Source organism: Tamandua tetradactyla, chromosome 7 (assembly GCF_023851605.1).
Source record: "Tamandua tetradactyla isolate mTamTet1 chromosome 7, mTamTet1.pri, whole genome shotgun sequence".
NCBI lineage: Eukaryota > Metazoa > Chordata > Mammalia > Pilosa > Myrmecophagidae > Tamandua > Tamandua tetradactyla.
This window is the reverse complement of record NC_135333.1, coordinates 14,178,474-14,194,989: the sequence shown is the minus strand read 5'-3', so window position 1 is coordinate 14,194,989 and position 16,516 is coordinate 14,178,474. Positions and strand designations below refer to the sequence as shown.

The window sequence follows — 16,516 nt, the reverse complement described above, 5'->3', positions numbered from 1 at the left end:
TTCTTGGCACATATAAGACATCACAGATAGTTTATAGAACTTGTCTATGAATGAGGCACAGTGGAGCTACTTATTTCATTTCCTTTTTACATTACATTAAAGAGCGGTCACCAGGCATAACCATCTACCTTCTCTTACTAGGGGTTATTATGAATAATATTTTCCTCATTTATTAATCCATTCATGTCCCGACCCACAGGACAGTCAACGGGGTCTGCCACCTGCTGAGGGAAGAATGGCTATGGGACAGAGAGACGCAAGAAGGACAGCAAGACAGGATTCTGATCAAGCTGCAAATTTTATTAGGTTAGCTGGGTGTATATATACCGACTTGGGGAGGGAAGTAGGGTATGTGGAGCATTATGATAGAAGGGAGTTCGCGCCGGCGGGAAGGGTTGGTTAGATGATTGGTGGCGCTTGTTGCCAGGGGAAAAAGGGGCAGAACAGACTCTTGGCGGGAACCTATTTCCGTGAAGAACCTTGTTGTAATATGTAGGTGCTATTGCATCAGCCGGGGTGGCCATGTTGGCTTAATCGCCATCTTAGGTTAGCCTCTGGTCCCCAACACATTCATTTCCCCCCACTCAATGGGTGCCCACTGTTTGTCAGGCACTGCAGGTACACAGACAAACAGACATGTTTTCTGCTCTCCAGACGCTACAGAATAACAGAAGAACAGATTCACAAATGGTGGTAACCAGGTGATGGTTGATGTGATAAAGATAGATGGGTGCAAAGTTCTTGGCAAGCCAAGCTTAGCTTAGGTTGGAGGTGCAGGTAGGGCTGTGGGTGGGCTAAGGAAGGGAGTCAGAGGAGGAGGTGATCTGTGGCTGTCCGGAGGCAAATAGTGACATTGCTGTGGCAGAGACTGGGGGGCTAGCTGTGCAAGAACCTGTCTCCCCTTCTTCCTGGGCATTCCAGTCCTCCTTTAGGTCAGGGTGCCACGTGACTGAGTTTTAGCCAATAAAATGTGACCAGAAGTGAGGCAGTCTTCAAGGACTGGCCTATAAAATTACCTAACATTTGATTCTTCATGTACTTTCCCCATCTACTGGCTGGATGCAGACAAGGACAGTGACATGGAAGCCATGTGTAGAAGATGGTAGAGTCCCAAGACACAAGGGACAGAGTCCCTGATGCAGAAGAGAGCCCACCGGCCAGTCTGGAGCACTTGTTTGGGTCTTAGCGCAATTGAGAAGTTGACTTTTAATGGTGTTTGAGCCATTTTGCTTTTTGGGGTTAATTTTTGGTTGTTAGACATTAAGTGTTGCCGTTAATACTGCAATGACTTAACTCAGAGCTTTGGATTTATGTATACCATGTTGAAACCAGCCAAAGTAGCCAGCTAATCTGAAAAACCAATAATCCTGACTTTTCTACTAGCTAGTGAGTTCGCTTGGGAGGTAGATTCACAATATGTTCCTTTCCTGGAAAATTCCATTTGAGATATATTTAGCTCCTTATCCTTAAATCATTTTAGCCCTGATTGAAATGTCCCTGTTTCTCATAGATAACACGGCTTATTCTACAGCTGGTTGCTGCTGCTAAAATACTACAGCTTGCCTTTTTTTTTTTTCTTTTTTCTAGGCAAAAAAGGAAGGAGCAGGGAAAGCAACTTTACTTCCTATAAAAGAGAAGGGAAAAAGGATTGGCAGCTTATGCATGACTGTAGAAAAGGCAAAGAAGGAAGAGGATCTTTGTTTTTTGTCAGTTAGTGATTTCTCAGGGCTTTTCCTCCATTTAGCTAGGCTTTCCAAATTTCTAACTTGTAGAATTAAAAAAGATAAAAGAAAGATGACTGGCTTTGACTTCCCTCTGGTACATATATCTGCAACATATTAAAAAATTTTATTTAAAAATTTTTTTATAGTGAGATATATATACAAAAAAGCAATTCTAAAACACACCATAACAATTAGTTATAGAACAGATTTCAGAGTTTGGTATGGGTTACAGCTCCAAAATTTTACATTTTTCTTTCTAGCTACTCCAAGGTACTGGTGTCTAAAAGACATAACAATATTATGAGTCAGCAGTCATACTCATTTGTTAAATCTTATCTTCTCTGTTACAACTTGAACTTCTCCTTTGATCTTTTTCCCAGTCTTTAGGTGTATTTGTAGTATGCCCATTCTAACTTATTCACGTTGGAAAGGGCTGTTGAAAATATGAGATAGGGGGACGGAACTAGATGATGGTCTGGAGAGCCTGGCCCCTCTGGGTTTCAGGACTTACTTGACCTGGGAACCCATCTGGAGGTTGTAGTTTTCTGGAAAGTTACCCCAGTGCATGGAACCTTTGTAGAATCTCAGATACAGTCCTATATGTTCTTTAGTGTTGGCAGGAATGTCTTTGGTTGAGATTTGGCAAACCATGGTAAATAGTGATATCTAGCGGAAGTTTGTATAAGAGTAGCTTCCAGAATAGTCTCGACTGTTTTTGAACTCTCAGTCACTGATATCTTATTTTCTTACAATTCTTTTCCCCTCTTTGGCAGGAATGCATTGTAGATCCCACAGTGCCAGGGTCAGGCTCATCCCTGGGAGTCATATTCCACATTGCCAGGGAGACTTTCACCCTAGATGTCATGTCCCCACATAGCAGAGAGGGTAATAATTTTACTTGCAGAGTTGGGCTTAGAGAGGGAGAGGTCACATCTGAGCAACAAAAGATGTCTTCTGGAAATAACTCTTAGGCCTAACTATAGGTGGTCTTAGCTTCTCCGCTTCATAAATAAGCTCCGCAAAAGGAAGCCTCAAAATCAAGGACTTGACCTACTGACTTGGGAGTCCCTAATGTTTGAGACAATATCAGAGGTTTCCTTAGTAAAGCTTAATAGTTTCATATTTTTTCTCCCATCCCTCAAGGGACTTTGCCAATGCTTTCTAATTATCTACTCAATGTACTCTGGAAAGTATCCTGGGCTTACATTAAGCTATACAGAATTATAAGCCCTCATACCTATTCTGGGTTCCATGTGTTTGGGCTGTTTAAATGATCTATCCAGCTTGAGTGAGATTATGTGTTACAGAAAATTTAGGTTTTGGACAAAATAAACCTTTCTTCCTTTGGTCTCATAGAGTAGGTGAAGTTCTAAAATACAGACAATGTCCTCCTTACACATATTCTGATTTACCCTAGTTCCAACCTGATCCTCTTGGTTCTTATCTCTAATTGAAACCTGATCTCTTTTTCCATTTCTTTAACAGTTGTTGTATGTGGCAATGCTGACTGTCAGGCCCTGCAACGCATTTTCTACTCCTTCACTTATGGATCTGTTTTAGTTACCTATCGTTGCATAACAAGTTACCTCAGAACCTAGTGGCTTATACCAATTACACAGGTTGATAAAGGTCAGGAATCTAGGAATGGCTTAGCTGGATGGTTCTGGCTCAGTCTCTCATGAGGCTGCAATCATCAGAAGGCCTGACTATGGCTGGAGGACCTGGCCCGGGAAGGCTCCCTCCCATGGCTGTTGGGTGGAGGTCTCAGCTTCTTACCATGTGCATCTCACCCCAGCGCTGTCCACAGCATGGTAGCTATCTTCACCCAGCGTGAGCAAATTAAGGGAGAGTGTGCAAGGAGGGAGCGCAGTGCCAGAAATCATACACTGATACTTCTGGCTTATTCTGTTCATTAAAAGTGAGTCACTCAACCAAAGCAGTAGGCTGAGCCCCCAATCCTGGGTTTGTTCATATGAAACTTAACCTTGCAAAGGATAAGTCAAGCCTACTTAAAATTAGGCCTAAGAGGCACCCCCAAGAGAATCTCTTTTGTTGCTCAGATGTAGCCTCTCTCTCTCTCTCTCAGCCAACACAACAAGCAAACTCACCACCCTCCCCCTATCTACGTGGGACATGACTCCCAGGGGTGTGGACCTTCCTAGCAATGTGGGACAGGAATCCTGGAATGAGCTGAGACTCAGCATCAAGGGATTGAGAAAAACCTTAGAATGAGCTGAGACTCAGCATCAAGGGATTGAGAAAACCTTCTCAACCAAAAGGGGAAAGAGTGAAATGAGACAAAACAAAGTATCAATGGCTGAGAGTTTCCAAACAGAGTCGAGAGGTTACCCTAGAGGTTATTCTTAGGCATTAAATAGATATCACCTTGTTGTTAGTCAAGATGTAGTGGAGAGGCTGGAGGGAACTGCCTGAAAATGTGGAGCTGTGTTCCAGTAGCCATGCTTCTTGAAGATGATTGTAAATGATATAGCTTTCACAATGTGACTGTGTGATTGTGAAAAAATAAATCAATAGATAAATAAATAAATAAAGCTTGGTTTAAAGTAGTACAAAGCTGGTAGTTCAACCAGACTTGTTGTGTTGTTGTATTTTTTACGTTATGTAGTATTGTGCTGTCCATTTCTCAGTTTTTGTATTCAGTCCTGTTGCACAGTCTGTATCCCTTCAACTCCAATTACCCAATATCTTACCCTATTTCTATCTCCGGATGGTCCCGTGTTGTGTGCTACCTATATAGTTTAAAGGAATTATTTTTATCTTTGATTTTTTTTTTAATCTTTGTTTTCTTCTGTACGTTATCATTGTTGCTATTTTCTGTCTCCGCGTTGATTCTTGACCCGCCGGGAAGAGGGAGGAATCAGAAGCGGAGAACTCGCAGGGACCAGGTACCAGAGCCTGGCCGCGGCCGCGAAACACGGCTCTCCTCTGGGGGCCCAGGACGCGGGCGGCCCGGCCTCGGTGCCAGCGCGGGCGCTGCGAGCACGCGGGTCCAAGTACCCGGGCGTAGGGCGCCCTCCTCGCTACTGCACCCCGAGCCGCCCCAAGAGGCCGCAGCGATCCGGGACCCAGCAGTGCAGCCCGGGCCGGAGCCAGGCAGGACCCAGGGAGCCGCGCACGACCTCAGCGTTTCTCTGCAACCACCAGGTCCTCGCAGCGGCCGGCAGGGCTGGAGGCTCGGCGGGTAGCGAGCAGTTCCCGCAGCCCCTCGGTAGCCCGGTTTTGCATTGTCCGTCCCGCTGGGCCAGCTCCGCCGTCCGACAGTCCCATCTCGGCGATATGCCTGACGACTTCTCGGAAGACAGAGTGTGTCAGCTGCGGGGCCATGGCCACCCACGCTGGAGGCCGTATGGGACCCGGCAGTACCTTTGCAACAGCTGTGGTTTCTATCACAAGATGAGCTGCATCAACATCCCCGCACCGAGCCCCCGGCCCGCTGTTGGTCTCTCGCTCAGGGGGCCTCCTCGTGCCAACTATCAGATCACACGTGGCGCCGCCATGCCGAGGGCGCACCGGTTTGCAATGCCTTTAGTCTCTACGTGAAGTTCCACGGAGTCCCCAGGCCTCTTGCAATGCAGAAAGAGGCCTTTCTGCATTGCAAGAAATTTCGTATTTCGCATTCAAATACGAAAACGAAAACCCCAGAACCTTGATAAATCTAAGGCACCAGCAGGTCCTCTCCGGGCAGGGAGAGCCTTCCTTCCTCCCGCAGCGCTTCCAGCAACTCCAGCAACGCCACCACCAGCAGCAGTGTGGAGATCGGGACAGAGCAGGGGCTGTTATCTCATCACCGCCATACCAGCCCCATGCCCCAGATGTTCTTGGTCAGTGTAGTTTTGTCCGCGGGCCTTACAGCCACCTGGTCCTCTTGACCCTGAAGCTCTCCTCACAAGGCTAGGCGTCTCCTGTGAGTCAGTCCCAGCAGGCAGCTCCAAGCAAGACTCTTGGAACAGCTGGTCTAGGGTAACAGTCATGGGGACATACTCATGCATATTCTCACCTCCCTCCCTCCTGAAATTCCTGCACAGAGTTGGGACTTGAAGGACAGCAGAGATTGAGGCTCTGGCCCTCCACGGCCAGCCTCCTCTGAGAATGACTCTAGAAGAACAATTGGGAAGAAACTTGAAGCCCTTGATTTGTTAGGAGCAGTGGATATTGAATTTTATCAGCTGCCTTTTCAAGGTAGGGAAACTGGAAAGAGCCTGGGCTCACACGGAGGAGCCAGCCACACCCTTCCCTACAGAGCACACTGACTCTTCCTTGTAGGTAGAGACTCTTTTTCATTCTTCTCCTCACCCAGCCCCCTACAAAAGACAAGATATCCTTTCCCCCTACCTTTCCACCACTGTGGCCCAAAGTAGTGGTTTTTAAATTCCGTTCCTAGGACCAAGTGTCTGAGGGAGGGTGGAAGGGACAGCGCCTGGGGAGTCCCACTCGCACCTGAACCAGGGCATCTGTTTTACATGATGCTTGGATGCAACAGACCCCTTGGGCAGCCTCTGACCTTGCCAGCACTCTTCTTGAGGCTTGGTACATCCTTGCATCCCTCTCCCCCCCATACCAAAATATTGGGAGTAGCACAGTTGTCACCGGACGTTACCTGGGAAGATGGAGGAGGGGTTACTTCACTCACCCCACAGCATAGGGCCTTCAAAATAGCAGCTTAACAACTCATCCTCTCTCAAATTCTTTTCCCTTGCTAAAGCCTCATTCCCTTGCTCCTTCACTTTACTCCCAAGGCCACTTAGAATAAAAGTACCTTCTACTGTTCTGAGTGATTCCACTTTGCCTTCAGCTTGTATATGTGTCTCACAGGAAAGCATAAGCTTGGTAAGTTAGCCAAACAGCAACCCTCTTAGGCATATCCTCTCTCTTGACCCCTAAATCCTTCATTCACTCTGTCACACAGAGAAGGGGTGCTGAGTAAGGACAAAAAAGTTCTGTTGCTAGAGCAACTTGGACAAGCACTCATCTAAGTCTTGAGGTCCTTCTGGAGAGAACACCTGGTAGGCGTTGTCCCCTGGTGGGGCCAGTACTGCTGTTGGGGGTAGAGGATTTTCAGTGGACTCTGGCTCGTTCACTCTCTGTTCTTGCTATTGCTACCACTTTTCCCTGGAGACCCAACCCTTGGTCAGACAATGGGCCCAAGTTTGGCCAATGGATGCAGAGCACTTGGACCTGCATCTTTTCCCCATGTTTCCGCACATTTTCATGTGTCCAAGTAATAAAAAGCCAGAGATTTTGCAACATAAATTAAAACAAAACAAAACTCCTGGAAAGTAAGAAGATGACTGATACGAGAAGACACTGAGGGTGGGCCTTGAGGGAATCTCCAGCCCCGAGGTCTTCCAGAATTGGCTTTCTTCTCTTTTCCATTTTAGTCAGTTTCTGCTGGTGACTCGGGCTCACAAAGACTCCTTCTTCCTTGTCCTTATGATCAACAGGGCTGTAGTTGACTGTGACATTTTTACTTCTTACCCCAAAACACCCCGCCCCCCTACCTAAAAATCTTCCTGGCTGTAGCAGAGATTCTGTTTTAATAATCATTTACATTGTTTTCCTCCTGAAGGCCACTCTCATATACCTTCCCTAACCCACAAACCACTAACAATGTCTTAGGTGAAATGGCTGCAAAATTAGTATTTATACTAATTTATCTGTACTCTTTTCCCCTCCTATCCTCCCCCCACCGCCCAAGTATGTCACTAAATCCAGCTCCAGAGGAGGGTAATTATGCTCCATCTCTTGAAGGGAAGAATATCAAGGAATGTGTGGACATCATTTAAAGCCACCACGGCATTCAGTATTTATCTAGCACCTTTTTCATACTAGGCTCTATTCTAGACACTGGAGATCCAGCAATAAATGAAAAACACATGCATCTCCAGAATGGCCGTCATAAACTTTAGAAATTGATGGTAATGGGTCAGCTTGGAGACATTTTCTCAAACCTTTTTTCCCACTATGGGTTGTAATATCAGTCAGTCAACCAGCTGTCCTTGTTGATTTAGTGCCTACCATGTCCTGGAAACTGTGAAGAAGGCAAATGTCTAGTTGAGGACATGCCAAACTTATAGTTTTCCATCTGATACTTCTCAGTCATAAATATAACATAAACATTTACATATGCTTGATATTGTGTAGTTATAAACACCAAAGAGACCTTCTTGCAATCAAATATTAAAATGCCCCTCCCCCATTCTCTTTTCTGGGCAATATGCCTGTTAATAAGTTGTAGATAGCCTAAGAAGTAGAAAACAAACTGAAGAAAGCTAGCATAAATTCATGAGAGCTACATAGTAAACCACATATGACTTGCAATAATATTAACTACTTTAAAAAATTATGTACTCGCTTGCATAAGTAATTTACATGCTTTATCTCATGGCCTTCACAATAATCTTCAATTTATAGACAAGGAAACCGAGATAACTTGTTCAAAGTTACAGAACTAACAATTTGGGAAGCATAGTTTCAGAGCCAAATCTGGTGACTCAATGTCAAGGCCGTGTTTTTAACATGTGTTAAGTTTCCTTCCTGTATGCACTGTGGATGAGGTCAGGCAACCTCAGCTGATGCTCTAGGATACATTGAGCCATGGAGAAATACAGGAAAAGTAGTCAGAGGGGTTCCAGGAAGGGCAGGATTAATTATAGCTCAGCTAGGAGGGCAGCCCTCAGTCTATACTGGCATGAACTTAGGAAGCAAGGGGGATTGCAGGAGGAAAGGGTGGTGCAGTGACTTGGAGCTATGTACCTCAGGAAACCATGTTCTTAAACCTAATTCATTCCTGTAGGTGTAAACCCTTGTAAATAAGACCTTTCGATGAGGTTATTTCAGATAAGTTGTGGCCCAGGATGGGTTTTAATCCTATTATTGAGGTCCTTATAGAGAAGGCTACAGAGAGAAAAAAGCTACAGAGGGAGCAGCCAGAGGCTGAAAGCCAGCAGAACCCAGAAGAGAAGGGAGAGGCCAGGAGAGGCCGCCATATGCATTGCCATGTGACAGAGAAGCCAAGGACCAAAAGCCAGCCCTGTAAGGCCAGTCTTCAGGAATAAAGCACTGCCTTGATGCCTTGATTTGGACTTCTCCTAGCCTCAGAATTGTGAACCGGTAAATTCTTAATGTTTAAGCCAGTCCATTGCATGGTATTTGCTTTAGCAGCAAGAATGCTTCAAGGATTAACCTGAGAGCAGTCTTTATGTGCATGCAGATTGCAATTCCTCTTACACACGAAGCTTTTTGGTCTCAAGACACTCAGTGACTATTGTGTGAATGCTGCTATCATCAGCCCCGAACATCTACAGCTCACACCTGTGGCCACTTTATCCCACCCTAGTTGGCTTGGACCCTAGCACCAGGCCTAATCTGAGCAAATCTTCTGGAGCTTGATGTCATGGTATGCCTGTGGTTAGTCTGTCCCCGGTTTTCTGATAATTTGATAATTGTGCTTCTGCATTTTGCCTGAGATCCAACTCCTTCCATGAGCATTTCTTCATATACATTAATCCTTATTTTGTTTTCCTGTTTAGGTCTCTTAGGACCAGGTCTCCGTATTTTGTTCTTTCTTTTCAAAACTTTCCTCCAGGCATACTGTAACTACATTTTGGACTAAAATTAGGGTCCTGTTATCTACTGACTGACTAAATAATAATATCACCAGCCTGCATTTAAAAAATTTAAAAATTCACTCCCAAATTTCCCATTAATTGTCTGGGAATTGAGATAATCTGAAACTTGAGCTCCTCCTATCAATGTTCCATTTTGTAATATTCCAATTATGTGAGTTTACAAAAGCTGTTTATTGCTGAAAATGGATTGAGTTGGATATTTTTCTTATGTTCAAGCAGATCTTCTAAATGACATACCTTTTTACACATACATATTTATTCACACATATGTATCAGTTCAATTCAATATATTTCTACTGAGTATTACATAGTGGCGATATTCTAGGTGATAGGGATTTAATGATGAAAAAGCCAACCAAGATCTCTGCCTTTGTCTAGTACTCCATTCCTTTTTATTGTCAAACGATATTCCATTGTAGGGAGACACCACATTTGTTTACCTTTCATTTAATGACATTTGGGTTGTTTTCACAGTTTGGGTATTATGAGTATAGCTGCTATGAAATTCATGTCCAGGTGTTTTGTGGAAGTATGTCTTCATTTCTCTATGTTTAACTTCTTGAGGAGTTGCCAAACAGTTTTCCAAAGCAGCTGTACCTTTTTTTACATCCCCACCAGTAATATATGAAGGTTCCTTGCCAAATATGTTTAATCTTTTTAATCAGGCCTTTGGGCCCGGCTTTCAGTTTATAGGAAACTTTGACAGAGGAAAAGTTAAAAAATACCACGAGGAAGCAATCAGACAAGTCCAGAAAGTGGGACATTCTATAACCTGCCTGTCTCTTCAAGTCAGTGACTGTCCTGAAAAAAAAATAAAAGGGTGATCGTGGCTGTTTTAGATCAAAAGACACTAAAGACATGTAACAACTTAATCTAATGCACAAAATCTTAATATGACCCTTTGTTAGTCAAAACAGTTCTAAAAGACATTTTTGGGATGAGTTGGGATTTTTGAAAAAACATTGGATATTAGACAGTATTAGGGGATTATTATGTCTTCTTAGATATAACATTAATATTGTGGTTAAATAGGAGAATATTCTTATATTTTTAAAGAGCTGTGGCTGAATTATATAGAAGTTTGAAACGTCATGGTATCTGCAACTTCCTTTCAAATTGTGCACTAATATATATGACATGCACAAGCGCACACACATATACATATGGTGATAAAGCAAATAATGGCAGACGGGTTTTTAATCAAGGTGATGATTATGTGGGTGCTCAGTATACTATTCTTTCAGGCTGAGTGTGGACAGTTTTCATAATCAAAATTTGGAAAGAAAATTGATTATAAGGTCCATGATTTATACTTTTAGCTTTGTCTCTCTAATAAGACTTCAGGCCCTGTAAGTTCTAGGACCCCACTTTGTACCTGTATGGCTGCTGTATCAACACAGTGCCCAACACCTCACAGGTTTTTGGTGATAATGACTGAAAACAGGTGTCTAGTCATTAACCAGGAGGCAATAGAGAAATGTTCACAGACTAGCAATCCCCAAAATGTCACTGATATGGAAGGAAACATTGACATCCTACTCTCTTTATAGCCCTAGTTTGGAAATGAGTGGGTGATTATTGCAGTCCTGTTCCTGATGCCTGCCAGCAAAAACAAACTTTTCTAACTTTGCTCCCAGAGCAGTCAATGCAAAAGAAAATAGAAATCAACACCAAGCAGATTCCTAATTAGCATCACTCATGTAGATGGCTGCCTCTGCTCAAGCTGAAGTCAGCTAATGTAAAATCCTGAAACAAAACATAACCTCTGGGGTACTGAAGTCTTTTTATTGTCCTGAAAGATACAGGCTTGTGGAAAGGTTCTTGGCAGTTATGCAGCAACCGTTACAAAGAGGGTACTTCAAAGAGTAGCCCAGTGGAGAGTAAATTCGTGGTGATTTTACAAAAACATCAGGGTCACCTGGGCCAACTATGAACAATCCTAATATAGTATATTCTCAGCCTTCCATTCTCTTCCTGTTCCCATTAGCAGGAAATGGAAAAGAACTGTCTTCTGCCAATGCAAGTTTCTTCATTTTGAAATAGGGGTGAGTCACTTTTTCTCAAAAGTATTGATTTTAGGATTATGGGGTGAGTGCTAGACATATAACATGTATCTCAGGAGAAATTGGAAATTAAGTTTTTCAACTAGATAAATCGGCAAGGCCATTCTTGTTTAAAGACAGCACATCTCCTGGAAGCTCTTGATTTCAGATGTTCTGCCTTGATATTCCTATCGGCTGACAAGATGTCTCAGATATTCCTTTATTTCGGAATTGAATCTACTGCTGATCGCTTATCTCCAAACACTGTAACACAAAAATCCTTTCTCAAACATGAATTCTACTAACGTTTGGAAAGCATAATCACTATAGAAGTTGCTGCATAGTATGAATGGGCTGTTTCTCTGATAGACAACAGCTTCGTGTGATGTGAAAGTCTGACTATATGCTGAGTTCCAGAACAGCGAAGGTTTAAATATTCTGCACATTTGCTAGCTCAAGTATTTGGACAGTGTTCAGTTCAACATAGATGAACTTTTGCTTCCAAAATAATGGTGTTCATTGCTCTACTCACAGGCTGACTCTTTTGGTAACCATTGTTCTGAAACCCCCAGTTAGTTAAAACAGAATCCAGACATTGTAGAGATGATACTGAGCCCATTCATATTTCTAGGAGGACAAAACCAACTCCATTATATTTCACACAGGGAAAGAAACCTGAGACAAAATTAAGTGACTCATTCATAGAAGGATTTCCTGAAGTATGTTTTAGGAAAAAAAAAAAACAAAGAACAAAAAACCATATTCCAACAGATTTAGGACAAACTGCATACCAGATCCCACCTTAACAATACTGCATTCTCAGGAAGGTCCTGTAGTAAAGAAATCTGTTTAATTTCAATTCAGTGTTTGTCAAATTTATTGTTCCATAAAATATTTTTTAAAAAATTCATAGTATCAATTAGTAGCTGAGAGAAGATACTTCAGAAGATGATGACCTATGATTTATTTTTCATATAGCTGTGCATTTATCATCACAATAAACTTTTTTCTTTTCTGTGAAAAATGACATATATACAAAAAAAAGCAATAAATTTCAAAGCATATCACACCAATTAGTTGTAGAATAGGTTTCAGAGTTTAGTATGACTTATAATTCCACAATTTTAGATTTTTACTTCTAGCTTCCCTAAGATACTGAAGACTAAAAGAAATATCAATATAATGATACAGCTATCATACTTGTTTGTTAAACCCAACCTTCTCTGTATAACTCCACCATCACCTTTGATCTTTCTCCCACTCTTTAGGGGTATTTGAGCTATGCCCATTCTAACTTTTTCATGTTTGAAGGGACTGTCAATAATATAGGATAGGCGGATGGAACTAGTTGATGTTCTGGACAGCCTGGCCCCTCTGTATTTCAGGACTTACCTGGTCCAGAGACCCACCTGGAGGTTGTAGATTTCTGGAAAGCTATCCTAGTGCATGGAAACTTTGTAGAATATTGCCTAGGTTTGGCAGGAATGGCTTTGGTTGGGGTTTGGCAAGTTATGATAGGTAGCAATGTCTAACTGAAGCGTGAATAAGAGTGACCTCCAGAATAGCCTCTCAACTCTATTTGAACTCTCTCAGCCACTGATACCTTATTTGTTATATATCTTTTCCCCCTTTGGTTCAGTATGGCATTGTTGATCCCACAGTGCCAGGGCCAGGCTTATCCCTGAGAGTCATCTCTCATGCCACCAGGGAGACTTTCATCCCTGGATGTCATGTCCCACATAGGGGGGAAAGCAATGATTTCACCTGGAGAGTTGGACTTAGAGAGAAAGAGGCTACATCTGAACAACAAAAAAGGTCCTCCGAAGGTGACTCTTAGGCATACATATAGGTAGACTAAGCTTCTCTGCTACATACGTAAGCTTCACAAGAGTAAGAGTCAAGATCAAGGGCTTGGCCAATTGATTTGGTGTCCCTAATTGTTTACACGGTATCAGGGGTTTCCCCAGTGGTAAAGTTTAATAGTTCCATATTTTTTTCTCTCATCCTTCAAGGGACTTTGCCAATACTTTTTGATGATCTGCTTAATATACTCTGGGATTTATCCAGGCATTACATTAAGCTATACAGGATTAAAGGCCCTTATTCTTACTCTGGGCTCCCTGTGTTTGGATGGTTTAAATGATCTATCCAGACATGACCTATAATTATCATAAAGAAGAACATGGTATTCAGACAAATTATTTAAAAATTAGAAGGCAATCAGAAATTTCAGTGCTGATTATCTGAAGAGATTAATGAGCTATTAACTTTTTAAGTATAATATTGAGATTCTGGCTGTTTTTTTTTTTTAACTTAACACATGTTGGAATATTTATAAATGAAATTATTTAGTATCTGGGATTTGCTTAAAAATGATCCAGGATGGGGTAGATAGGCGTAGGGAGCTGTGTGAATCAAGATCAGACATCCGTTCATGACTGTTTAAACTTTCTTTTAATTAAAAAAAATACGGTTATGTTTATAAAAAATCATTTCTAACATTGGAGCTATAAGTGTTATGAGTGTTGTCTTGATGATACAAATTCGCTTCAGAAAGTATCTCCATGTAACTTCTAATTTACAGAATAGTAGTAAGATGATGGTTATTTCTAAGCAGACGCCGAAAACTTGAACTAGGAGCATTCCTTCCAGGACCCAGCTCAAGGCTGCCATCATGCAGTGAACTTTTGTTGATTAATAAATTTACATGGCAGAGGAGTGAGGGGTAGTACAATATATTTTACTTACCCCGCACACTTTATTTCCATGTATTGGACATAATAGATCCTGGAATTTTAAGCCAGTAGTCAAAGAGCTTGTTTTAAAAGATTGTGAAAGTGAGTTCTAGAGATTTGATCTAGTGAGTTAGTGGCTCAGAGGCAAAATAGAGAAATGGAAAAGGCTGTAGGGTCAGGCTATTGGAGTTTGTGTCTACACATCATTTGTAACTCCTACTTACCCGCTGTGTGACTTGGGCAAGCCACCTTTTGGGGAAAAAATCTTCCTCATAAAACTGTTGTGATGATTAAATGAGATAATTTAATGTAAAATACTTGGTGATTCTTCTACAGCTATCTGCCATTACGATTATCACTATCAATATTTCGTCTTCCTAACCGGTTAGTGGCAGCACTAATGCACATCCTGAGTAACTCCCAGTGAAGCCATAGTTTCCCAACAAAGAATGGAAAGCAGCTTTAAAATCAATGGAAATATGTAGCTGCTAAGCAATTACAACTGTTTAAAAGAGGCATAACATGCCTAACTTTGAGTCTTTCCCTAGGAAATAAGTTCTCTGTTTTTTAACAATCTTAATTAAATTTTATGTAAGTGGAAAGGGCAAGCAACAAAACCCCAATCCAGTTTATTGGGTTGTATCCCAATAAACTTTATCAGTAGTGTTTTAATTACCATTGCTCATATAGATTATTCTGGTTTTATCTGTTTGTTATATTCCTGAAAAATTTCTGAATATTTACATTTTGAATTCCATGTTCTCATTAACTTTTATAATAATTTCAGAAATACACCACCTCAGAAAAATGTTCAGAGTAATTATGGAAAGATGAGCTGAGGCATCTGATTTTCCTTTCAAGGACATTATTTGAATTCTTAAAGGAATTGCACATAAAAATTAAATATATATGAAGACTAAATGTTCAACTCAGTTAAATTGGAACCGCACACACATCAAAAAGACGTCACATTTTCCCCATTTTCTTGGGATTGTCACAATGACTTCTTGGGACTAAAAAATAAAATATGTTCTAGATACTCAGACAATTTATAAGCACCCCTGACTTTCATTGATTACGAACAGGAATGGAAGAGTGGCATGGTCCTACTCTAAAGTGTTTGTAGAATAGTAGACCTGGATTCCACTGGGGAAATCATTTTATTTTGGCAAGCTTCGATTTCTTCATCTATAAAAAAGTTTTAACTATTATGGTAGTTACTCCAAGAATTGAAATGTGTACAGTATGGGACATATACTAAACATTAGCCATTATTATTAATTATCAATGAACAATTGTCAAATGATTAATAGAATTTTTAAAAAATGGTTTATCTTGAAGGGAAGTTTTGAAATGTTGGCTAAACTTTCAGGATTCTCTTCTTCCACCTGTATGGCAGTTATCTCCACCCTCTGCCTTCCAGTCTGAAGTGAAATAGTTGCATGTCCCCTCTCTCCTTGACAAAAATCAATTGGCATAGATGTGAGGGTCTATTTCTGAACTCTCAGTTCAACTCCATTGGTCTGTATATTTATACGTGTGCCAGTACCATGCTATTTGGACCACTGTAGCTTTGTATTAAGTTTTAAAGTCAGAAAGTATGAGTCCTACAACTTCATTTTTCTTTTTCAAGATGGGTTTGACTATACAGGGCCCCTTCCTTACCCTTCCAATAAATTTGATGATAGATGTTTCAATTTCTGCAAAGAAGGCTGCTGGAATTTTGATTGGGATTGTGTTGAATCTGTAAAACTCCTCTGATTTCTTTTAGCAAAATTGAGTGGTTTTATACATTTAAGTCCTTTACATGCTTGGTTAAATTTATTCCTAGAATACTGATTCTTTTAGTTACAATAGCATTGTATTGTGTGTATATATACACACAATAAATAGTATTGTATTGTAAATAGATTTTTTTTCTTGATTTTCTCCTCAAATTGCTTATTACTAGTGTATAGAAACTACTGATTTTTGCATACTTATCTTGTACCTTCCCCAATTTGCTGAATTTAGCTCTAGGAGCTTTGTTGTCGATTTTTCAGGACTTCCTGTATATAGGATCATGTCATCTGCAGATAGAGAAAATTTTTCTTCCTCCTTTCCAATTTGGATGCCTTTTATTTTTCTTGCCTAATTGCTCTGGCTAGAATTTACAGCACAATGTTTAATAGCAGTGGTGACAATGGGAATCCTTGTCTTCTTCCAGATATTAGAGGAAAAGCTTTCAGTCTTTCATTATTGAGTATGATGCTAGCTGTGGGTTTTCTGTATAAGCTCTTTATTACATTGAGGAAGTTTCCTTCTATCCCTAATTTTCTAAGTGCCTTTATCAAGGAAGAATACTGGATTTTATAAGAGAAATTGGT

At 41.2% G+C, this 16,516-nt stretch overlaps 1 pseudogene; it reads left to right on the top strand.

The window, feature by feature from the left end:
* Nucleotides 1–3,532: 3,532 nt before the first annotated feature.
* LOC143690370 (transcription factor GATA-4 pseudogene) lies at nt 3,533–5,800 on the top strand (annotated as a pseudogene).
* Nucleotides 5,801–16,516: the final 10,716 nt, after the last annotated feature.